Consider the following 17,346-nt stretch of genomic DNA (forward strand, 5'->3'; position numbering starts at 1 on the left):
TTGTAATTACATTTTACAATTGAAATGTGTGGAGGACAAAAGGAAATTTTGGAGGAATCACCCCCAGCTCACTAAACATAAAAGTCATGAAAGCAGAAATGCAATCGCCTGCGGCCACACCACCTTGAATAAGCCTGATCTCAGAAGCTAAGCAATGTTGGGCTTGGTTAGTACTTGGATGGGAGACCACCTGGGAATATCAAGTGCTGCAGGCATTACATTTTTGTAATTACATTTTACAATTGATATGTGTGGAGGACAAATGGAAATTTTGGAGGAATCACCCCCAGCTCACTAAACATAAAAGTCATGAAAGCAGAAATGCAATCGCCTGCGGCCACACCACCTTGAATAAGCCTGATCTCAGAAGCTAAGCAATGTTGGGCTTGGTTAGTACTTGGATGGGAGACCACCTGGGAATATCAAGTGCTGCAGGCATTACATTTTACAATTGAAATGTGTGGAGGACAAAATGAAATTTTGGAGGAATCACCCCCAGCTCACTAAACATAAAAGTCATGAAAGCAGAAATGCAATCGCCTGCGGCCACACCACCTTGAATAAGCCTGATCTCAAAAGTTAAGCAATGTTGGGCTTGGTTAGTACTTGGATGGGAGACCACCTGGGAATATCAAGTGCTGCAGGCATTACATTTTTGTAATTACATTTTACAATTGAAATGTGTGGAGGACAAAAGGAAATTTTGGAGGAATCACCCCCAGCTCACTAAACATAAAAGTCATGAAAGCAGAAATGCAATCGCCTGCGGCCACACCACCTTGAATAAGCCTGATCTCGCCTGATCTCGTCTGATCTCAGAAGCTAAGCAATGTTGGGCTTGGTTAGTACTTGGATGGGAGACCACCTGGGAATATCAAGTGCTGCAGGCATTACATTTTACAATTGAAATGTGTGGAGGACAAAAGGAAATTTTGGAGGAATCACCCCCAGCTCACTAAACATAAAAGTCATGAAAGCAGAAATGCAATCGCCTGCGGCCACACCACCTTGAATAAGCCTGATCTCGTCTGATCTTAGAAGCTAAGCAAAGTTGGGCTTGGTTAGTACTTGGATAGGAGACCACCTGGGAATATCAAGTGCTGCAGGCATTACATTTTTGTAATTACATTTTACAATTGAAATGTGTGGAGGACAAAAGGAAATTTTGGAGGAATCACCCCCAGCTCACTAAACATAAAAGTCATGAAAGCAGAAATGCAATCGCCTGCGGCCACACCACCTTGAATAAGCCTGATCTCGTCTGATCTCAGAAGCTAAGCAATGTTGGGCTTTGTTAGGACTTGGATGGGAGACCACCTGGGAATATCAAGTGCTGCAGGCATTACATTTTACAATTGAAATGTGTGGACAAAAGGAAATTTTGGAGGAATCACCCCCAGCTCACTAAACATAAAAGTCATGAAAGCAGAAATGCAATCGCCTGCGGCCACACCACCTTGAATAAGCCTGATCTCGTCTGATCTCAGAAGCTAAGCAATGTTGGGCTTGGTTAGTACTTGGATGGGAGACCACCTGGGAATATCAAGTGCTGCAGGCATTACATTTTACAATTGAAATGTGTGGAGGACAAAAGGAAATTTTGGAGGAATCACCCCCAGCTCACTAAACATAAAAGTCATGAAAGCAGAAATGCAATCGCCTGCGGCCACACCACCTTGAATAAGCCTGATCTCGTCTGATCTCAGAAGCTAAGCAATGTTGGGCTTGGTTAGAACTTGGATGGGAGACCACCTGGGAATATCAAGTGCTGCAGGCATTACATTTTACAATTGAAATGTGTGGAGGACAAAAGGAAATTTTGGAGGAATCACCCCCAGCTCACTAAACATAAAAGTCATGAAAGCAGAAATGCAATCGCCTGCGGCCACACCACCTTGAATAAGCCTGATCTCGCCTGATCTCAGAAGCTAAGCAATGTTGGGCTTGGTTAGTACTTGGATGGAAGACCACCTGGGAATATCAAGTGCTGCAGGCATTACATTTTACAATTGAAATGTGTGGAGGACAAAAGGAAATTTTGGAGGAATCACCCCCAGCTCACTAAACATAAAAGTCATGAAAGCAGAAATGCAATCGCCTGCGGCCACACCACCTTGAATAAGCCTGATCTCGTCTGATCTCAGAAGCTAAGCAATGTTGGGCTTGATTAGTACTTGGATGGGAGACCACCTGGGAATATCAAGTGCTGCAGGCATTACATTTTACAATTGAAATGTGTGGAGGACAAAAGGAAATTTTGGAGGAATCACCCCCAGCTCACTAAACATAAAAGTCATGAAAGCAGAAATGCAATCGCCTGCGGCCACACCACCTTGAATAAGCCTGATCTCGTCTGAACTCAGAAGCTAAGCAATGTTGGGCTTGATTAGTACTTGGATGGGAGACCACCTGGGAATATCAAGTGCTGCAGGCATTACATTTTACAATTGAAATGTGTGGAGGACAAAAGGAAATTTTGGAGGAATCACCCCCAGCTCCCTAAACATAAAAGTCATGAAAGCAGAAATGCAATCGCCTGCGGCCACACCACCTTGAATAAGCCTGATCTCGCCTGATCTCAGAAGCTAAGCAATGTTGGGCTTGGTTAGTACTTGGATGGGAGACCACCTGGGAATATCAAGTGCTGCAGGCATTACATTTTACAATTGAAATGTGTGGAGGACAAAAGGAAATTTTGGAGGAATCACCCCCAGCTCACTAAACATAAAAGTCATGAAAGCAGAAATGCAATCGCCTGCGGCCACACCACCTTGAATAAGCCTGATCTTAGAAGCTAAGCAATGTTGGGCTTGGTTAGTACTTGGATGGGAGACCACCTGGGAATATCAAGTGCTGCAGGCATTACATTTTACAATTGAAATGTGTGGAGGACAAAAGGAAATTTTGGAGGAATCACTCCCAGCTCACTAAACATAAAAGTCATGAAAGCAGAAATGCAATCGCCTGCGGCCACACTACCTTGAATAAGCCTGATCTCGTCTGATCTCAGAAGCTAAGCAATGTTGGGCTTGGTTAGTACTTGGATGGGAGACCACCTGGGAATATCAAGTGCTGCAGGCATTACGTTTTACAATTGAAATGTGTGGAGGACAAAAGGAAATTTTGGAGGAATCACCCCCAGCTCACTAAACATAAAAGTCATGAAAGCAGAAATGCAATCGCCTGCGGCCACACCACCTTGAATAAGCCTGATCTCGTTTGATCTCAGAAGCTAAGCAATGTTGGGCTTGGTTAGTACTTGGATGGGAGACCACCTGGGAATATCAAGTGCTGCAGGCATTACATTTTTGTAATTACATTTTACAATTGAAATGTGTGGAGGACAAAAGGAAATTTTGGAGGAATCACCCCCAGCTCACTAAACATAAAAGTCATGAAAGCAGAAATGCAATCGTCTGCGGCCACACCACCTTGAATAAGCCTGATCTCGTCTGATCTCAGAAGCTAAGCAATGTTGGGCTTGGTTAGTACTTGGATGGGAGACCACCTGGGAATATCAAGTGCTGCAGGCATTACATTTTTGTAATTACATTTTACAATTGAAATGTGTGGAGGACAAAAGGAAATTTTGGAGGAATCACCCCCAGCTCACTAAACATAAAAGTCATGAAAGCAGAAATGCAATCGCCTGCGGCCACACCACCTTGAATAAGCCTGATCTCGTCTGATCTCAGAAGCTAAGCAATGTTGGGCTTGGTTAGTACTTGGATGGGAGACCACCTGGGAATATCAAGTGCTGCAGGCATTACATTTTTGTAATTACATTTTACAATTGAAATGTGTGGAGGACAAAAGGAAATTTTGGAGGAATCACCCCCAGCTCACTAAACATAAAAGTCATGAAAGCAGAAATGCAATCGCCTGCGGCCACACCACCTTGAATAAGCCTGATCTCAGAAGCTAAGCAATGTTGGGCTTGGTTAGTACTTGGATGGGAGACCACCTGGGAATATCAAGTGCTGCAGGCATTACATTTTTGTAATTACATTTTACAATTGAAATGTGTGGAGGACAAAAGGAAATTTTGGAGGAATCACCCCCAGCTCACTAAACATAAAAGTCATGAAAGCAGAAATGCAATCGCCTGCGGCCACACCACCTTGAATAAGCCTGACCTCGTCTGATCTCAGAAGCTAAGCAATGTTGGGCTTGGTTAGTATTTGGATGGGAGACCACCTGGGAATATCAAGTGGTGCAGGCATTACATTTTACAATTGAAATGTGTGGAGGCCAAAGGGAAATTTTTGAGGAATCACCCCCAGCTCACTAAACATAAAAGTCATGAAAGCAGAAATGCAGTCGCCTGCGGCCACACCACCTTGAATAAGCCTGATCTCGTCTGATCTCAGAAGCTAAGCAATGTTGGGCTTGGTTAGTACTTGGATGGGAGACCACCTGGGAATATCAAGTGCTGCAGGCATTACATTTTTGTAATTACATTTTACAATTGAAATGTGTGGAGGACAAAAGGAAATTTTGGAGGAATCACCCCCAGCTCACTAAACATAAAAGTCATGAAAGCAGAAATGCAATCGCCTGTGGCCACACCACCTTGAATAAGCCTGATCTCGTCTGATCTCAGAAGCTAAGCAATGTTGGGCTTGGTTAGTACTTGGATGGGAGACCACCTGGGAATATCAAGTGCTGCAGGCATTACATTTTTGTAATTACATTTTACAATTGAAATGTGTGGAGGACAAAAGGAAATTTTGGAGGAATCACCCCCAACTCACTAAACATAAAAGTCATGAAAGCAGAAATGCAATCGCCTGCGGCCACACCACCTTGAATAAGCCTGATCTCGTCTGATCTCAGAAGCTAAGCAATCTTGGGCTTGGTTAGTACTTGCATGGGAGACCACCTGGGAATATCAAGTGCTGCAGGCATTACATTTTTGTAATTACATTTTACAATTGAAATGTGTGGAGGCCAAAGGGAAATTTTGGAGGAATCACCCCCCAGCTCACTAAACATAAAAGTCATGAAAGCAGAAATGCAATCGCCTGCGGCCACACCACCTTGAATAAGCCTGATCTCGCCTGATCTCAGAAGCTAAGCAATGTTGGGCTTGGTTAGTACTTGGATGGGAGACCACCTGGGAATATCAAGTGCTGCAGGCATTACATTTTACAATTGAAATGTGTGGTGGACAAAAGGAAATTTTGGAGGAATCACCCCCAGCTCACTAAACATAAAAGTCATGAAAGCAGAAATGCAATCGCCTGCGGCCACACCACCTTGAATAAGCCTGATCTCAGAAGCTAAGCAATGTTGGCATTGGTTAGTACTTGGATGGGAGACCACCTGGGAATATCAAGTGCTGCAGGCATTACATTTTTGTAATTACATTTTACAATTGAAATGTGTTGAGGACAAAAGGAAATTTTGGAGGAATCACCCCCAGCTCACTAAACATAAAAGTCATGAAAGCAGAAATGCAATCGCCTGCGGCCACACCACCTTGAATAAGCCTGATCTCAGAAGCTAAGCAATGTTGGGCTTGGTTAGTACTTGGATGGGAGACCACCTGGGAATATCAAGTGCTGCAGGCATTACATTTTTGTAATTACATTTTACAATTGAAATGTGTGGAGGCCAAAAGGAAATTTTGGAGGAATCACCCCCAGCTCACTAAACATAAAAGTCATGAAAGCAGAAATGCAATCGCCTGCGGCCACACCACCTTGAATAAGCCTGATCTCAGAAGCTAAGCAATGTTGGGCTTGGTTAGTACTTGGATGGGAGACCACCTGGGAATATCAAGTGCTGCAGGCATTACATTTTACAATTGAAATGTGTGGAGGACAAAAGGAAATTTTGGAGGAATCACCCCCAGCTCACTAAACATAAAAGTCATGAAAGCAGAAATGCAATCGCCTGCGGCCACACCACCTTGAATAAGCCTGATCTCGTCTGATCTCAGAAGCTAAGCAATGTTGGGCTTGGTTAGTACTTGGATGGGAGACCACCTGGGAATATCAAGTGCTGCAGGCATTACATTTTACAATTGAAATGTGTGGAGGACAAAAGGAAATTTTGGAGGAATCACCCCCAGCTCACTAAACATAAAAGTCATGAAAGCAGAAATGCAATCGCCTGCGGCCACACCACCTTGAATAAGCCTGATCTCGTCTGATCTCAGAAGCTAAGCAATGTTGGGCTTGGTTAGTACTTGGATGGGAGACCACCTGGGAATATCAAGTGCTGCAGGCATTACATTTTTGTAATTACATTTTACAATTGAAATGTGTGGAGGACAAAAGGAAATTTTGGAGGAATCACCCCCAGCTCACTAAACATAAAAGTCATGAAAGCAGAAATGCAATCGCCTGCGGCCACACCACCTTGAATAAGCCTGATCTCAGAAGCTAAGCAATGTTGGGCTTGGTTAGTACTTGGATGGGAGACCACCTGGGAATATCAAGTGCTGCAGGCATTACATTTTTGTAATTACATTTTACAATTGAAATGTGTGGAGGACAAAAGGAAATTTTGGAGGAATCACCCCCAGCTCACTAAACATAAAAGTCATGAAAGCAGAAATGCAATCGCCTGCGGCCACACCACCTTGAATAAGCCTGATCTCAGAAGCTAAGCAATGTTGGGCTTGGTTAGTACTTGGATGGGAGACCACCTGGGAATATCAAGTGCTGCAGGCATTACATTTTACAATTGAAATGTGTGGAGGACAAAAGGAAATTTTGGAGGAATCACCCCCAGCTGACTAAACATAAAAGTCATGAAAGCAGAAATGCAATCGCCTGCGGCCACACCACCTTGAATAAGCCTGACCTCGTCTGATCTCAGAAACTAAGCAATGTTGGGCTTGGTTAGTACTTGGATGGGAGACCACCTGGGAATATCAAGTGCTGCAGGCATTACATTTTACAATTGAAATGTGTGGAGGACAAAAGGAAATTTTGGAGGAATCACCCCCAGCTCACTAAACATAAAAGTCATGAAAGCAGAAATGCAATCGCCTGCGGCCACACCACCTTGAATAAGCCTGATCTCGTCTGATCTCAGAAGCTAAGCAATGTTGGGCTTGGTTAGTACTTCGATGGGAGACCACCTGGGAATATCAAGTGCTGCAGGCATTACATTTTACAATTGAAATGTGTGGAGGCCAAAGGGAAATTTTGGAGGAATCACCCCCAGCTCCCTAAACATAAAAGTCATGAAAGCAGAAATGCAATCGCCTGCGGCCACACCACCTTGAATAAGCCTGATCTCAGAAGCTAAGCAATGTTGGGCTTGGTTAGTACTTGGATGGGAGACCACCTGGGAATATCAAGTGCTGCAGGCATTACATTTTACAATTGAAATGTGTGGAGGACAAAAGGAAATTTTGGAGGAATCACCCCCAGCTCACTAAACATAAAAGTCATGAAAGCAGAAATGCAATCGCCTGCGGCCACACCACCTTGAATAAGCCTGATTTCGTCTGATCTCAGAAGCTAAGCAATGTTGGGCTTGGTTAGTACTTGGATGGGAGACCACCTGGGAATATCAAGTGCTGCAGGCATTACATTTTACAATTGAAATGTGTGGAGGACAAAAGGATATTTTGGAAGAATCACCCCCAGCTCACTAAACATAAAAGTCATGAAAGCAGAAATGCAATCGCCTGCGGCCACACCACCTTGAATAAGCCTGATCTCGTCTGATCTCAGAAGCTAAGCAATGTTGGGCTTGGTTAGTACTTGGATGGGAGACCACCTGGGAATATCAAGTGCTGCAGGCATTACATTTTACAATTGAAATGTGTGGAGGACAAAAGGAAATTTTGGAGGAATCACCCCCAGCTCCCTAAACATAAAAGTCATGAAAGCATAAATGCAATCGCCTGCGGCCACACCACCTTGAATAAGCCTGATCTCGTCTGATCTCAGAAGCTAAGCAGTGTTGTGCTTGGTTAGTACTTGGATGGGAGACCACCTGGGAATATCAAGTGCTGCAGGCATTACATTTTTGTAATTACATTTTACAATTGAAATGTGTGGAGGACAAAAGGAAATTTTGGAGGAATCACCCCCAGCTCACTAAACATAAAAGTCATGAAAGCAGAAATGCATTCGCCTGCGGCCACACCACCTTGAATAAGCCTGATCTCGTCTGATCTCAGAAGCTAAGCAATGTTGGGCTTGGTTAGTACTTGGATGGGAGACCACCTGGGAATATCAAGTGCTGCAGGCATTACATTTTACAATTGAAATGTGTGGAGGACAAAAGGAAATTTTGGAGGAATCACCCCCAGCTCCCTAAACATAAAAGTCATGAAAGCAGAAATGCAATCGCCTGCGGCCACACCACCTTGAATAAGCCTGATCTCGTCTGATCTCAGAAGCTAAGCAGTGTTGGGTTTGGTTAGTACTTGGATGGGAGACCACCTGGGAATATCAAGTGCTGCAGGCATTACATTTTTGTAATTACAATTTACAATTGAAATGTGTGGAGGACAAAAGGAAATTTTGGAGGAATCACCCCCAGCTCACTAAACATAAAAGTCATGAAAGCAGAAATGCAATCGCCTGCGGCCACACCACCTTGAATAAGCCTGATCTCGTCTGATCTCAGAAGCTAAGCAATGTTGGGCTTGGTTAGTACTTGGATGGGAGACCACCTGGGAATATCAAGTGCTGCAGGCATTACATTTTACAATTGAAATGTGTGGAGGACAAAAGGAAATTTTGGAGGAATCACCCCCAGCTCCCTAAACATAAAAGTCATGAAAGCAGAAATGCAATCGCCTGCGGCCACACCACCTTGAATGAGCCTGATCTCGTCTGATCTCAGAAACTAAGCAATGTTGGGCTTGGTTAGTACTTGGATGGGAGACCACCTGGGAATATCAAGTGCTGCAGGCATTACATTTTACAATTGAAATGTGTGGAGGACAATAGGAAATTTTGGAGGAATCACCCCCAGCTCACTAAACATAAAAGTCATGAAAGCAGAAATGCAATCGCCTGCGGCCACACCACCTTGAATAAGCCTGATCTCAGAAGCTAAGCAATGTTGGGCTTGGTTAGTACTTGGATGGGAGACCACCTGGGAATAACAAGTGCTGCAGGCATTACATTTTTGTAATTACATTTTACAATTGAAATGTGTGGAGGACAAAAGGAAATTTTGGAGGAATCACCCCCAGCTCACTAAACATAAAAGTCATGAAAGCAGAAATGCAATCGCCTGCGGCCACACCACCTTGAATAAACCTGATCTCGTCTGATCTCAGAAGCTAAGCAATGTTGGGCTTGGTTAGTACTTGGATGGGAGACCACCTGGGAATATCAAGTGCTGCAGGCATTACATTTTACAATTGAAATGTGTGGAGGACAAAAGGAAATTTTGGAGGAATCACCCCCAGCTCACTAAACATAAAAGTCATGAAAGCAGAAATGCAATCACCTGCGGCCACACCACCTTGAATAAGCCTGATCTCGTCTGATCTCAGAAGCTAAGCAATGTTGGGCTTGGTTAGTACTTGGATGGGAGACCACCTGGGAATATCAAGTGCTGCAGGCATTACATTTTTGTAATTAAATTTTACAATTGAAATGTGTGGAGGACAAAAGGAAATTTTGGAGGAATCACCCCCAGCTCACTAAACATAAAAGTCATGAAAGCAGAAATGCAATCGCCTGCGGCCACACCACCTTGAATAAGCCTGATCTCAGAAGCTAAGCAATGCTGGGCTTGGATAGTACTTGGATGGGAGACCACCTGGGAATATCAAGTGCTGCAGGCATTACATTTTACAATTGAAATGTGTGGAGGCCAAAAGGAAATTTTGGAGGAATCACCCCCAGCTCACTAAACATAAAAGTCATGAAAGCAGAAAAGCAATCGCCTGCGGCCACACCACCTTGAATAAGCCTGATCTCAGAAGCTAAGCAATGTTGGGCTTGGTTAGTACTTGGATGGGAGACCACCTGGGAATATCAAGTGCTGCAGGCATTACATTTTTGTAATTACATTTTACAATTGAAATGTGTGGAGGACAAAAGGAAATTTTGGAGGAATCACCCCCAGCTCACTAAACATAAAAGTCATGAAAGCAGAAATGCAATCGCCTGCGGCCACACCACCTTGAATAAGCCTGATCTCGTCTGATCTCAGAAGCTAAGCAATGTTGGGCTTGATTAGTACTTGGATGGGAGACCACCTGGGAATATCAAGTGCTGCAGGCATTACATTTTTGTAATTACATTTTACAATTGAAATGTGTGGAGGACAAAAAGAAATTTTGGAGGAATCACCCCCAGCTCACTAAACATAAAAGTCATGAAAGCAGAAATGCAATCGCCTGCGGCCACACCACCTTGAATAAGCCTGATCTCAGAAGCTAAGCAATGTTGGGCTTGGTTAGTACTTGGATGGGAGACCACCTGGGAATATCAAGTGCTGCAGGCATTACATTTTTGTAATTACATTTTACAATTGAAATGTGTGGAGAACAAAAGGAAATTTTGGAGGAATCACCCCCAGCTCACTAAACATAAAAGTCATGAAAGCAGAAATGCAATCGCCTGCGGCCACACCACCTTGAATAAGCCTGATCTCCGAAGCTAAGCAATGTTGGGCTTGGTTAGTACTTGGATGGGAGACCACCTGGGAATATCAAGTGCTGCAGGCATTACATTTTTGAAATTACATTTTACAATTGAAATGTGTGGAGGCCAAAAGGAAATTTTGGAGGAATCACCCCCAGCTCACTAAACATAAAAGTCATGAAAGCAGAAATGCAATCGCCTGCGGCCACACCACCTTGAATAAGCCTGATCTCAGAAGCTAAGCAATGTTGGGCTTGGTTAGTACTTGGATGGGAGACCACCTGGGAATATCAAGTGCTGCAGGCATTACATTTTTGTAATTACATTTTACAATTGAAATGTGTGGAGGACAAAAGGACATTTTGGAGGAATCACCCCCAGCTCACTAAACATAAAAGTCATGAAAGCAGAAATGCAATCGCCTGCGGCCACACCACCTTGAATAAGCCTGATCTCCAAAGCTAAGCAATGTTGGGCTTGGTTAGTACTTGGATGGGAGACCACCTGGGAATATCAAGTGCTGCAGGCATTACATTTTTGTAATTACATTTTACAACTGAAATGTGTGGAGGACAAAAGGAAATTTTGGAGGAATCACCCCCAGCTCCCTAAACATAAAAGTCATGAAAGCATAAATGCAATCGCCTGCGGCCACACCACCTTGAATAAGCCTGATCTCGTCTGATCTTAGAAGCTAAGCAATGTTGGGCTTGGTTAGTACTTGGATGGGAGACCACCTGGGAATATCAAGTGCTGCAGGCATTACATTTTTGTAATTACATTTTACAATTGAAATGTGTGGAGGACAAAAGGAAATTTTGGAGGAATCACCCCCAGCTCACTAAACATAAAAGTCATGAAAGCAAAAATGCAATCGCCTGCGGCCACACCACCTTGAATAAGCCTGATCTCGTCTGATCGCAGAAGCTAAGCAATGTTGGGCTTGGTTAGTACTTGGATGGGAGACCACCTGGGAATATCAAGTGCTGCAGGCATTACATTTTTGTAATTACATTTTACAATTGAAATGTGTGGAGGACAAAAGGAAATTTTGGAGGAATCACCCCCAGCTCACTAAACATAAAAGTCATCAAAGCAGAAATGCAATCGCCTGCGGCCACACCACCTTGAATAAGCCTGATCTCAGAAGCTAAGCAATGTTGGGCTTGGTTAGTACTTGGATGGGAGACCACCTGGGAATATCAAGTGCTGCAGGCATTACGTTTTTGTAATTACATTTTACAATTGAAATGTGTGGAGGACAAAAGGAAATTTTGGAGGAATCACCCCCAGCTCACTAAACATAAAAGTCATGAAAGCAGAAATGCAATCGCCTGCGGCCACACCACCTTGAATAAGTCTGATCTCAGAAGCTAAGCAATGTTGGGCTTGGTTAGTACTTGGATGGGAGACCACCTGGGAATATCAAGTGCTGCAGGCATTACATTTTTGTAATTACATTTTACAATTGAAATGTGTGGAGGACAAAAGGAAATTTTGGAGGAATCACCCCCAGCTCACTAAACATAAAAGTCATGAAAGCAGAAATGCAATCGCCTGCGGCCACACCACCTTGAATAAGCCTGATCTCGTCTGATCTCAGAAGCTAAGCAATGTTGGGCTTGGTTAGTATTTGGATGGGAGACCACCTGGGAATCTCAAGTGCTGCAGGCATTACATTTTACAATTGAAATGTGTGGAGGACAAAAGGAAGTTTTGGAGGAATCACCCCCAGGTCACTAAACATAAAAGTCATGAAAGCAGAAATGCAATCGCCTGCGGCCACACCGCCTTGAATAAGCCTGATCTCGTCTGATCTCAGAAGCTAAGCAATGTTGGGCTTGGTTAGTACTTGGATGGGAGACCACCTGGGAATATCAAGTGCTGCAGGCATTACATTTTACAATTGAAATGTGTGGAGGACAAAAGGAAATTTTGGAGGAATCACCCCCAGCTCACTAAACATAAAAGTCATGAAAGCAGAAATGCAATCGCCTGCGGCCACACCACCTTGAATAAGCCTGATCTCGTCTGATCTCAGAAGCTAAGCAATGTTGGGCTTGGTTAGTACTTGGATGGGAGACCACCTGGGAATCTCAAGTGCTGCAGGCATTACATTTTACAATTGAAATGTGTGGAGGACAAAAGGAAATTTTGGAGGAATCACCCCCAGGTCACTAAACATAAAAGTCATGAAAGCAGAAATGCAATCGCCTGCGGCCACACCACCTTGAATAAGCCTGATCTCGTCTGATCTCAGAAGCTAAGCAATGTTGGGCTTGGTTAGTACTTGGATGGAAGACCACCTGGGAATATCAAGTGCTGCAGGCATTACATTTCACAATTGAAATGTGTGGAGGACAAAAGGAAATTTTGGAGGAATCACCCCCAGCTCACTAAACATAAAAGTCATGAAAGCAGAAATGCAATCGCCTGCGGCCACACCACCTTGAATAAGCCTGATCTTATCTGATCTCAGAAGCTAAGCAATGTTGGGCTTGGTTAGTACTTGGATGGGAAACCACCTGGGAATATCAAGTGCTGCAGGCATTACATTTTACAATTGAAATGTGTGGAGGACAAAAGGAAATTTTGGAGGAATCACCCCCAGCTCACTAAACATAAAAGTCATGAAAGCAGAAATGCAATCGCCTGCGGCCACACCACCTTGAATAAGCCTGATCTCGTCTGATCTCAGAAGCTAAGCAATGTTGGGCTTGGTTAGTACTTGGATGGGAGACCACCTGGGAATATCAAGTGCTGCAGGCATTACATTTTTGTAATTACATTTTACAATTGAAATGTGTGGAGGACAAAAGGAAATTTTGGAGGAATCACCCCCAGCTCACGAAACATAAAAGTCATGAAAGCAGAAATGCAATCGCCTGCGGCCACACCACCTTGAATAAGCCTGATCTCGTCTGATCTCAGAAGCTAAGCAATGTTGGGCTTGGTTAGTACTTGGATGGGAGACCACCTGGGAATATCAAGTGCTGCAGGCATTACATTTTACAATTGAAATGTGTGGAGGACAAAAGGAAATTTTGGAGGAATCACCCCCAGCTCACTAAACATAAAAGTCATGAAAGCAGAAATGCAATCGCCTGCGGCCACACCACCTTGAATAAGCCTGATCTCGTCTGATCTCAGAAGCTAAGCAATGTTGGGCTTGGTTAGTACTTGTATGGGAGACCACCTGGGAATATCAAGTGCTGCAGGCATTACATTTTACAATTGAAATGTGTGGAGGACAAAAGGAAATTTTGGAGGAAAAAAATAAATAAATAAATAAATAAAAAAAAAATAAATAAATAAAAAAAAAAAAAAAAAAATAAGCCAGATCTCAGAAGCTAAGCAATGTTGGGCTTGGTTAGTACTTGGATGGGAGACCACCTGGGAATATCAAGTGCTGCAGGCATTACATTTTACAATTGAAATGTGTGGAGGACAAAAGGAAATTTTGGAGGAATCACCCCCAGCTCACTAAACATAAAAGTCATGAAAGCAGAAATGCAATCGCCTGCGGCCACACCACCTTGAATAAGCCTGATCTCGTCTGATCTCAGAAGCTAAGCAATGTTGGGCTTGAATAGTACTTGGATGGGAGACCACCTGGGAATATCAAGTGCTGCAGGCATTACATTTTACAATTGAAATGTGTGGAGGACAAAAGGAAATTTTGGAGGAATCACCCCCAGCTCACTAAACATAAAAGTCATGAAAGCAGAAATGCAATCGCCTGCGGCCACACCACCTTGAATAAGCCTGATCTCAGAAGCTAAGCAATGTTGGACTTGGTTAGTACTTGGATGGGAGACCACCTGGGAATATCACGTGCTGCAGGCATTACATTTTTGTAATTACATTTTACAATTGAAATGTGTGGAGGCCAAAAGGAAATTTTGGAGGAATCACCCCCAGCTCCCTAAACATAAAAGTCATGAAAGCAGAAATGCAATCGCCTGCGGCCACACCACCTTGAATAAGCCTGATCTCGTCTGATCTCAGAAGCTAAGCAATGTTGGGCTTGGTTAGTACTTGGATGGGAGACCACCTGGGAATATCAAGTGCTGCAGGCATTACATTTTACAATTGAAATGTGTGGTGGACAAAAGGATATTTTGGAGGAATCACCCCCAGCTCCCTAAACATAAAAGTCATGAAAGCAGAAATGCAATCGCCTGCGGCCACACCACCTTGAATAAGCCTGATCTCGTCTGATCTCAGAAGCTAAGCAATGTTGGGCTTGGTTAGTACTTGGATGGGAGACCACCTGGGAATATCAAGTGCTGCAGGCATTACATTTTACAATTGAAATGTGTGGTGGACAAAAGGAAATTTTGGAGGAATCACCCCCAGCTCCCTAAACATAAAAGTCATGAAAGCAGAAATGCAATCGCCTGCGGCCACACCACCTTGAATAAGCCTGATCTCGTCTGATCTCAGAAGCTAAGCAATGTTGGGCTTGGTTAGTACTTGGATGGGAGACCACCTGGGAATATCAAGTGCTGCAGGCATTACATTTTACAATTGAAATGTGTGGAGGACAAAAGGAAATTTTGGAGGAATCACCCCCAGCTCCCTAAACATAAAAGTCATGAAAGCAGAAATGCAATCGCCTGTGGCCACACCACCTTGAATAAGCCTGATCTCGCCTGAACTCAGAAGCTAAGCAATGTTGGGCTTGGTTAGTACTTGGATGGGAGACCACCTGGGAATATCAAGTGCTGCAGGCATTACATTTTACAATTGAAATGTGTGGTGGACAAAAGGAAATTTTGGAGGAATCACCCCCAGCTCCCTAAACATAAAAGTCATGAAAGCAGAAATGCAATCGCCTGCGGCCACACCACCTTGAATAAGCCTGATCTCGTCTGATCTCAGAAGCTAAGCAATGTTTGCCTTGGTTAGTACTTGGATGGGAGACCACCTGGGAATATCAAGTGCTGCAGGCATTACATTTTACAATTGAAATGTGTGGAGGACAAAAGGAAATTTTGGAGGAATCACCCCCAGCTCCCTAAACATAAAAGTCATGAAAGCAGAAATGCAATCGCCTGTGGCCACACCACCTTGAATAAGCCTGATCTCGCCTGAACTCAGAAGCTAAGCAATGTTGGGCTTGGTTAGTACTTGGATGGGAGACCACCTGGGAATATCAAGTGCTGCAGGCATTACTTTTTTGTAATTACATTTTACAATTGAAATGTGTGGACAAAAGGAAATTTTGGAGGAATCACCCCCAGCTCCCTAAACATAAAAGTCATGAAAGCAGAAATGCAATCGCCTGCGGCCACACCACCTTGAATAAGCCTGATCTCAGAAGCTAAGCAATGTTGGGCTTGGTTAGTACTTGGATGGGAGACCACCTGGGAATATCATGTGCTGCAGGCATTACATTTTTGTAATTACATTTTACAATTGAAATGTGTGGAGGACAAAAGGAAATTTTGGAGGAATCACCCCCAGCTCACTAAACATAAAAGTCATGAAAGCAGAAATGCAATCGCCTGCGGCCACACCACCTTGAATAAGCCTGATCTCGTCTGATCTCAGAAGCTAAGCAATGTTGGGCATGGTTAGTACTTGGATGGGAGACCACCTGGGAATATCAAGTGCTGCAGGCATTACATTTTACAATTGAAATGTGTGGAGGACAAAAGGAAATTTTGGAGGAATCACCCCCAGCTCACTAAACATAAAAGTCATGAAAGCAGAAATGCAATCGCCTGCGGCCACACCACCTTGAATAAGCCTGATCTCGTCTGATCTCAGAAGCTAAGCAATGTTGGGCTTGGTTAATACTTGGATGGGAGACCACCTGGGAATATCAAGTGCTGCAGGCATTACATTTTTGTAATTACATTTTACAATTGAAATGTGTGGAGGACAAAAGGAAATTTTGGAGGAATCACCCCCAGCTCACTAAACATAAAAGTCATGAAAGCAGAAATGCAGTCGCCTGCGGCCACACCACCTTGAATAAGCCTGATCTCAGAAGCTAAACAATGTTGGGCTTGGTTAGTACTTGGATGGGAGACCACCTGGGAATATCAAGTGCTGCAGGCATTACATTTTACAATTGAAATGTGTGGAGGACAAAAGGAAATTTTGGAGGAATCACCCCCAGCTCACTAAACATAAAAGTCATGAAAGCAGAAACGCAATCGCCTGCGGCCACACCACCTTGAATAAGCCTGATCTCAGAAGCTAAGCAATGTTGGGCTTGGTTAGTACTTGGATGGGAGACCACCTGGGAATATCAAGTGCTGCAGGCATTACATTTTTGTAATTACATTTTACAATTGAAATGTGTGGAGGACAAAAGGAAATTTTGGAGGAATCACCCCCAGCTCACTAAACATAAAAGTCATGAAAGCAGAAATGCAATCGCCTGCGGGCACACCACCTTGAATAATCCTGATCTCGCCTGATCTCAGAAGCTAAGCAATGTTGGGCTTGGTTAGTACTTGGATGGGAGACCACCTGGGAATATCAAGTGCTGCAGGCATTACATTTTACAATTGAAATGTGTGGAGGACAAAAGGAAATTTTGGAGGAATCACCCCCAGCTCACTAAACATAAAAGTCATGAAAGCAGAAATGCAATCGCCTGCGGCCACACCACCTTGAATAAGCCTGATCTCGTCTGATCTCAGAAGCTAAGCAATGTTGGGCTTGGTTAGTACTTGGATGGGAGACCACCTGGGAATATCAAGTGCTGCAGGCATTACATTTTTGTAATTACATTTTACAATTGAAATGTGTG

The 17,346-nt window shown here is 43.6% G+C and overlaps 48 non-coding genes and 29 pseudogenes across 48 annotated transcripts; all 77 read left to right on the forward strand.

Moving 5' to 3' along the window:
- The first annotated feature begins 106 nt into the window (after positions 1-106).
- LOC131714611 (5S ribosomal RNA) lies at positions 107-215 on the forward strand (annotated as a pseudogene).
- A 114-nt stretch (positions 216-329) lies between these two features.
- On the forward strand, positions 330-438 carry LOC131714613 (5S ribosomal RNA; annotated as a pseudogene).
- Positions 439-538: 100 nt separating this feature from the next.
- Positions 539-647, forward strand: LOC131715454 (5S ribosomal RNA; annotated as a pseudogene).
- Positions 648-761: 114 nt separating this feature from the next.
- Positions 762-890, forward strand: LOC131713311 (5S ribosomal RNA; annotated as a pseudogene).
- Positions 891-990: 100 nt separating this feature from the next.
- LOC131713069 (5S ribosomal RNA) lies at positions 991-1,109 on the forward strand. The gene has a single exon (XR_009314957.1). It is a non-coding gene; the product is annotated as a 5S ribosomal RNA (ribosomal RNA).
- A 114-nt stretch (positions 1,110-1,223) lies between these two features.
- On the forward strand, positions 1,224-1,342 carry LOC131714155 (5S ribosomal RNA; annotated as a pseudogene).
- Positions 1,343-1,439: 97 nt separating this feature from the next.
- On the forward strand, positions 1,440-1,558 carry LOC131715902 (5S ribosomal RNA). Its single transcript, XR_009315384.1, has one exon. It is a non-coding gene; the product is annotated as a 5S ribosomal RNA (ribosomal RNA).
- Positions 1,559-1,658: 100 nt separating this feature from the next.
- Positions 1,659-1,777, forward strand: LOC131713077 (5S ribosomal RNA). Its single transcript, XR_009314965.1, has one exon. It is a non-coding gene; the product is annotated as a 5S ribosomal RNA (ribosomal RNA).
- A 100-nt stretch (positions 1,778-1,877) lies between these two features.
- Positions 1,878-1,996, forward strand: LOC131713032 (5S ribosomal RNA). The gene has a single exon (XR_009314919.1). It is a non-coding gene; the product is annotated as a 5S ribosomal RNA (ribosomal RNA).
- A 100-nt stretch (positions 1,997-2,096) lies between these two features.
- Positions 2,097-2,215, forward strand: LOC131716731 (5S ribosomal RNA). Its single transcript, XR_009315616.1, has one exon. It is a non-coding gene; the product is annotated as a 5S ribosomal RNA (ribosomal RNA).
- A 100-nt stretch (positions 2,216-2,315) lies between these two features.
- LOC131718006 (5S ribosomal RNA) lies at positions 2,316-2,434 on the forward strand. Its single transcript, XR_009316900.1, has one exon. It is a non-coding gene; the product is annotated as a 5S ribosomal RNA (ribosomal RNA).
- A 100-nt stretch (positions 2,435-2,534) lies between these two features.
- LOC131711547 (5S ribosomal RNA) lies at positions 2,535-2,653 on the forward strand. The gene has a single exon (XR_009313433.1). It is a non-coding gene; the product is annotated as a 5S ribosomal RNA (ribosomal RNA).
- A 100-nt stretch (positions 2,654-2,753) lies between these two features.
- LOC131715865 (5S ribosomal RNA) lies at positions 2,754-2,862 on the forward strand (annotated as a pseudogene).
- A 100-nt stretch (positions 2,863-2,962) lies between these two features.
- LOC131710714 (5S ribosomal RNA) lies at positions 2,963-3,081 on the forward strand. The gene has a single exon (XR_009312596.1). It is a non-coding gene; the product is annotated as a 5S ribosomal RNA (ribosomal RNA).
- Positions 3,082-3,181: 100 nt separating this feature from the next.
- On the forward strand, positions 3,182-3,300 carry LOC131709863 (5S ribosomal RNA). Its single transcript, XR_009311727.1, has one exon. It is a non-coding gene; the product is annotated as a 5S ribosomal RNA (ribosomal RNA).
- A 114-nt stretch (positions 3,301-3,414) lies between these two features.
- Positions 3,415-3,533, forward strand: LOC131710076 (5S ribosomal RNA). Its single transcript, XR_009311946.1, has one exon. It is a non-coding gene; the product is annotated as a 5S ribosomal RNA (ribosomal RNA).
- A 114-nt stretch (positions 3,534-3,647) lies between these two features.
- On the forward strand, positions 3,648-3,766 carry LOC131715913 (5S ribosomal RNA). Its single transcript, XR_009315385.1, has one exon. It is a non-coding gene; the product is annotated as a 5S ribosomal RNA (ribosomal RNA).
- Positions 3,767-3,880: 114 nt separating this feature from the next.
- On the forward strand, positions 3,881-3,989 carry LOC131714614 (5S ribosomal RNA; annotated as a pseudogene).
- Positions 3,990-4,103: 114 nt separating this feature from the next.
- On the forward strand, positions 4,104-4,222 carry LOC131714113 (5S ribosomal RNA; annotated as a pseudogene).
- Positions 4,223-4,322: 100 nt separating this feature from the next.
- LOC131715924 (5S ribosomal RNA) lies at positions 4,323-4,441 on the forward strand. Its single transcript, XR_009315386.1, has one exon. It is a non-coding gene; the product is annotated as a 5S ribosomal RNA (ribosomal RNA).
- Positions 4,442-4,555: 114 nt separating this feature from the next.
- On the forward strand, positions 4,556-4,674 carry LOC131710119 (5S ribosomal RNA). Its single transcript, XR_009311988.1, has one exon. It is a non-coding gene; the product is annotated as a 5S ribosomal RNA (ribosomal RNA).
- A 114-nt stretch (positions 4,675-4,788) lies between these two features.
- Positions 4,789-4,907, forward strand: LOC131713179 (5S ribosomal RNA). Its single transcript, XR_009315063.1, has one exon. It is a non-coding gene; the product is annotated as a 5S ribosomal RNA (ribosomal RNA).
- Positions 4,908-5,022: 115 nt separating this feature from the next.
- LOC131711548 (5S ribosomal RNA) lies at positions 5,023-5,141 on the forward strand. Its single transcript, XR_009313434.1, has one exon. It is a non-coding gene; the product is annotated as a 5S ribosomal RNA (ribosomal RNA).
- Positions 5,142-5,241: 100 nt separating this feature from the next.
- On the forward strand, positions 5,242-5,350 carry LOC131716489 (5S ribosomal RNA; annotated as a pseudogene).
- Positions 5,351-5,464: 114 nt separating this feature from the next.
- On the forward strand, positions 5,465-5,573 carry LOC131714615 (5S ribosomal RNA; annotated as a pseudogene).
- A 114-nt stretch (positions 5,574-5,687) lies between these two features.
- LOC131714616 (5S ribosomal RNA) lies at positions 5,688-5,796 on the forward strand (annotated as a pseudogene).
- A 100-nt stretch (positions 5,797-5,896) lies between these two features.
- Positions 5,897-6,015, forward strand: LOC131715935 (5S ribosomal RNA). Its single transcript, XR_009315387.1, has one exon. It is a non-coding gene; the product is annotated as a 5S ribosomal RNA (ribosomal RNA).
- Positions 6,016-6,115: 100 nt separating this feature from the next.
- Positions 6,116-6,234, forward strand: LOC131715946 (5S ribosomal RNA). Its single transcript, XR_009315388.1, has one exon. It is a non-coding gene; the product is annotated as a 5S ribosomal RNA (ribosomal RNA).
- A 114-nt stretch (positions 6,235-6,348) lies between these two features.
- LOC131714617 (5S ribosomal RNA) lies at positions 6,349-6,457 on the forward strand (annotated as a pseudogene).
- A 114-nt stretch (positions 6,458-6,571) lies between these two features.
- Positions 6,572-6,680, forward strand: LOC131714619 (5S ribosomal RNA; annotated as a pseudogene).
- Positions 6,681-6,780: 100 nt separating this feature from the next.
- Positions 6,781-6,899, forward strand: LOC131712232 (5S ribosomal RNA). The gene has a single exon (XR_009314125.1). It is a non-coding gene; the product is annotated as a 5S ribosomal RNA (ribosomal RNA).
- A 100-nt stretch (positions 6,900-6,999) lies between these two features.
- LOC131709877 (5S ribosomal RNA) lies at positions 7,000-7,118 on the forward strand. Its single transcript, XR_009311741.1, has one exon. It is a non-coding gene; the product is annotated as a 5S ribosomal RNA (ribosomal RNA).
- A 100-nt stretch (positions 7,119-7,218) lies between these two features.
- Positions 7,219-7,327, forward strand: LOC131714620 (5S ribosomal RNA; annotated as a pseudogene).
- Positions 7,328-7,427: 100 nt separating this feature from the next.
- LOC131710893 (5S ribosomal RNA) lies at positions 7,428-7,546 on the forward strand. The gene has a single exon (XR_009312776.1). It is a non-coding gene; the product is annotated as a 5S ribosomal RNA (ribosomal RNA).
- Positions 7,547-7,646: 100 nt separating this feature from the next.
- On the forward strand, positions 7,647-7,765 carry LOC131715957 (5S ribosomal RNA). Its single transcript, XR_009315389.1, has one exon. It is a non-coding gene; the product is annotated as a 5S ribosomal RNA (ribosomal RNA).
- A 100-nt stretch (positions 7,766-7,865) lies between these two features.
- On the forward strand, positions 7,866-7,984 carry LOC131713109 (5S ribosomal RNA). Its single transcript, XR_009314997.1, has one exon. It is a non-coding gene; the product is annotated as a 5S ribosomal RNA (ribosomal RNA).
- Positions 7,985-8,098: 114 nt separating this feature from the next.
- Positions 8,099-8,217, forward strand: LOC131715968 (5S ribosomal RNA). Its single transcript, XR_009315390.1, has one exon. It is a non-coding gene; the product is annotated as a 5S ribosomal RNA (ribosomal RNA).
- A 100-nt stretch (positions 8,218-8,317) lies between these two features.
- LOC131712247 (5S ribosomal RNA) lies at positions 8,318-8,436 on the forward strand. The gene has a single exon (XR_009314140.1). It is a non-coding gene; the product is annotated as a 5S ribosomal RNA (ribosomal RNA).
- A 114-nt stretch (positions 8,437-8,550) lies between these two features.
- LOC131715980 (5S ribosomal RNA) lies at positions 8,551-8,669 on the forward strand. Its single transcript, XR_009315391.1, has one exon. It is a non-coding gene; the product is annotated as a 5S ribosomal RNA (ribosomal RNA).
- Positions 8,670-8,769: 100 nt separating this feature from the next.
- On the forward strand, positions 8,770-8,888 carry LOC131720616 (5S ribosomal RNA). The gene has a single exon (XR_009319513.1). It is a non-coding gene; the product is annotated as a 5S ribosomal RNA (ribosomal RNA).
- A 100-nt stretch (positions 8,889-8,988) lies between these two features.
- On the forward strand, positions 8,989-9,097 carry LOC131715369 (5S ribosomal RNA; annotated as a pseudogene).
- Positions 9,098-9,211: 114 nt separating this feature from the next.
- On the forward strand, positions 9,212-9,330 carry LOC131711647 (5S ribosomal RNA). Its single transcript, XR_009313533.1, has one exon. It is a non-coding gene; the product is annotated as a 5S ribosomal RNA (ribosomal RNA).
- A 100-nt stretch (positions 9,331-9,430) lies between these two features.
- Positions 9,431-9,549, forward strand: LOC131710814 (5S ribosomal RNA). Its single transcript, XR_009312696.1, has one exon. It is a non-coding gene; the product is annotated as a 5S ribosomal RNA (ribosomal RNA).
- Positions 9,550-9,663: 114 nt separating this feature from the next.
- Positions 9,664-9,772, forward strand: LOC131715393 (5S ribosomal RNA; annotated as a pseudogene).
- A 100-nt stretch (positions 9,773-9,872) lies between these two features.
- On the forward strand, positions 9,873-9,981 carry LOC131714621 (5S ribosomal RNA; annotated as a pseudogene).
- A 114-nt stretch (positions 9,982-10,095) lies between these two features.
- Positions 10,096-10,214, forward strand: LOC131716742 (5S ribosomal RNA). Its single transcript, XR_009315627.1, has one exon. It is a non-coding gene; the product is annotated as a 5S ribosomal RNA (ribosomal RNA).
- Positions 10,215-10,328: 114 nt separating this feature from the next.
- Positions 10,329-10,437, forward strand: LOC131714622 (5S ribosomal RNA; annotated as a pseudogene).
- A 114-nt stretch (positions 10,438-10,551) lies between these two features.
- LOC131715949 (5S ribosomal RNA) lies at positions 10,552-10,660 on the forward strand (annotated as a pseudogene).
- Positions 10,661-10,774: 114 nt separating this feature from the next.
- Positions 10,775-10,883, forward strand: LOC131714623 (5S ribosomal RNA; annotated as a pseudogene).
- A 114-nt stretch (positions 10,884-10,997) lies between these two features.
- On the forward strand, positions 10,998-11,106 carry LOC131716307 (5S ribosomal RNA; annotated as a pseudogene).
- Positions 11,107-11,220: 114 nt separating this feature from the next.
- On the forward strand, positions 11,221-11,339 carry LOC131711306 (5S ribosomal RNA). Its single transcript, XR_009313189.1, has one exon. It is a non-coding gene; the product is annotated as a 5S ribosomal RNA (ribosomal RNA).
- A 114-nt stretch (positions 11,340-11,453) lies between these two features.
- On the forward strand, positions 11,454-11,572 carry LOC131712537 (5S ribosomal RNA). The gene has a single exon (XR_009314428.1). It is a non-coding gene; the product is annotated as a 5S ribosomal RNA (ribosomal RNA).
- A 114-nt stretch (positions 11,573-11,686) lies between these two features.
- Positions 11,687-11,795, forward strand: LOC131714625 (5S ribosomal RNA; annotated as a pseudogene).
- Positions 11,796-11,909: 114 nt separating this feature from the next.
- LOC131715741 (5S ribosomal RNA) lies at positions 11,910-12,018 on the forward strand (annotated as a pseudogene).
- A 114-nt stretch (positions 12,019-12,132) lies between these two features.
- LOC131711902 (5S ribosomal RNA) lies at positions 12,133-12,251 on the forward strand. Its single transcript, XR_009313791.1, has one exon. It is a non-coding gene; the product is annotated as a 5S ribosomal RNA (ribosomal RNA).
- A 100-nt stretch (positions 12,252-12,351) lies between these two features.
- On the forward strand, positions 12,352-12,470 carry LOC131720628 (5S ribosomal RNA). Its single transcript, XR_009319525.1, has one exon. It is a non-coding gene; the product is annotated as a 5S ribosomal RNA (ribosomal RNA).
- A 100-nt stretch (positions 12,471-12,570) lies between these two features.
- On the forward strand, positions 12,571-12,689 carry LOC131720828 (5S ribosomal RNA). Its single transcript, XR_009319725.1, has one exon. It is a non-coding gene; the product is annotated as a 5S ribosomal RNA (ribosomal RNA).
- A 100-nt stretch (positions 12,690-12,789) lies between these two features.
- LOC131710981 (5S ribosomal RNA) lies at positions 12,790-12,908 on the forward strand. Its single transcript, XR_009312863.1, has one exon. It is a non-coding gene; the product is annotated as a 5S ribosomal RNA (ribosomal RNA).
- A 100-nt stretch (positions 12,909-13,008) lies between these two features.
- LOC131712206 (5S ribosomal RNA) lies at positions 13,009-13,127 on the forward strand. Its single transcript, XR_009314099.1, has one exon. It is a non-coding gene; the product is annotated as a 5S ribosomal RNA (ribosomal RNA).
- A 100-nt stretch (positions 13,128-13,227) lies between these two features.
- Positions 13,228-13,346, forward strand: LOC131715991 (5S ribosomal RNA). Its single transcript, XR_009315392.1, has one exon. It is a non-coding gene; the product is annotated as a 5S ribosomal RNA (ribosomal RNA).
- A 114-nt stretch (positions 13,347-13,460) lies between these two features.
- LOC131716002 (5S ribosomal RNA) lies at positions 13,461-13,579 on the forward strand. Its single transcript, XR_009315393.1, has one exon. It is a non-coding gene; the product is annotated as a 5S ribosomal RNA (ribosomal RNA).
- Positions 13,580-13,679: 100 nt separating this feature from the next.
- Positions 13,680-13,798, forward strand: LOC131710783 (5S ribosomal RNA). Its single transcript, XR_009312665.1, has one exon. It is a non-coding gene; the product is annotated as a 5S ribosomal RNA (ribosomal RNA).
- Positions 13,799-14,095: 297 nt separating this feature from the next.
- LOC131718084 (5S ribosomal RNA) lies at positions 14,096-14,214 on the forward strand. The gene has a single exon (XR_009316979.1). It is a non-coding gene; the product is annotated as a 5S ribosomal RNA (ribosomal RNA).
- Positions 14,215-14,314: 100 nt separating this feature from the next.
- LOC131716239 (5S ribosomal RNA) lies at positions 14,315-14,423 on the forward strand (annotated as a pseudogene).
- A 114-nt stretch (positions 14,424-14,537) lies between these two features.
- LOC131716014 (5S ribosomal RNA) lies at positions 14,538-14,656 on the forward strand. Its single transcript, XR_009315395.1, has one exon. It is a non-coding gene; the product is annotated as a 5S ribosomal RNA (ribosomal RNA).
- A 100-nt stretch (positions 14,657-14,756) lies between these two features.
- On the forward strand, positions 14,757-14,875 carry LOC131716025 (5S ribosomal RNA). Its single transcript, XR_009315396.1, has one exon. It is a non-coding gene; the product is annotated as a 5S ribosomal RNA (ribosomal RNA).
- Positions 14,876-14,975: 100 nt separating this feature from the next.
- On the forward strand, positions 14,976-15,094 carry LOC131716036 (5S ribosomal RNA). The gene has a single exon (XR_009315397.1). It is a non-coding gene; the product is annotated as a 5S ribosomal RNA (ribosomal RNA).
- A 100-nt stretch (positions 15,095-15,194) lies between these two features.
- Positions 15,195-15,313, forward strand: LOC131711929 (5S ribosomal RNA). The gene has a single exon (XR_009313818.1). It is a non-coding gene; the product is annotated as a 5S ribosomal RNA (ribosomal RNA).
- Positions 15,314-15,413: 100 nt separating this feature from the next.
- On the forward strand, positions 15,414-15,532 carry LOC131713834 (5S ribosomal RNA; annotated as a pseudogene).
- Positions 15,533-15,632: 100 nt separating this feature from the next.
- Positions 15,633-15,751, forward strand: LOC131711931 (5S ribosomal RNA). The gene has a single exon (XR_009313820.1). It is a non-coding gene; the product is annotated as a 5S ribosomal RNA (ribosomal RNA).
- Positions 15,752-15,862: 111 nt separating this feature from the next.
- Positions 15,863-15,971, forward strand: LOC131715670 (5S ribosomal RNA; annotated as a pseudogene).
- A 114-nt stretch (positions 15,972-16,085) lies between these two features.
- On the forward strand, positions 16,086-16,204 carry LOC131711460 (5S ribosomal RNA). Its single transcript, XR_009313343.1, has one exon. It is a non-coding gene; the product is annotated as a 5S ribosomal RNA (ribosomal RNA).
- Positions 16,205-16,304: 100 nt separating this feature from the next.
- LOC131711756 (5S ribosomal RNA) lies at positions 16,305-16,423 on the forward strand. Its single transcript, XR_009313644.1, has one exon. It is a non-coding gene; the product is annotated as a 5S ribosomal RNA (ribosomal RNA).
- A 114-nt stretch (positions 16,424-16,537) lies between these two features.
- On the forward strand, positions 16,538-16,646 carry LOC131715450 (5S ribosomal RNA; annotated as a pseudogene).
- Positions 16,647-16,746: 100 nt separating this feature from the next.
- LOC131714626 (5S ribosomal RNA) lies at positions 16,747-16,855 on the forward strand (annotated as a pseudogene).
- A 114-nt stretch (positions 16,856-16,969) lies between these two features.
- LOC131713493 (5S ribosomal RNA) lies at positions 16,970-17,088 on the forward strand (annotated as a pseudogene).
- Positions 17,089-17,188: 100 nt separating this feature from the next.
- Positions 17,189-17,307, forward strand: LOC131716046 (5S ribosomal RNA). The gene has a single exon (XR_009315398.1). It is a non-coding gene; the product is annotated as a 5S ribosomal RNA (ribosomal RNA).
- Positions 17,308-17,346: the final 39 nt, after the last annotated feature.

This window comes from Acipenser ruthenus, chromosome 44, assembly GCF_902713425.1.
Source record: "Acipenser ruthenus chromosome 44, fAciRut3.2 maternal haplotype, whole genome shotgun sequence".
Lineage (NCBI taxonomy): Eukaryota > Metazoa > Chordata > Actinopteri > Acipenseriformes > Acipenseridae > Acipenser > Acipenser ruthenus.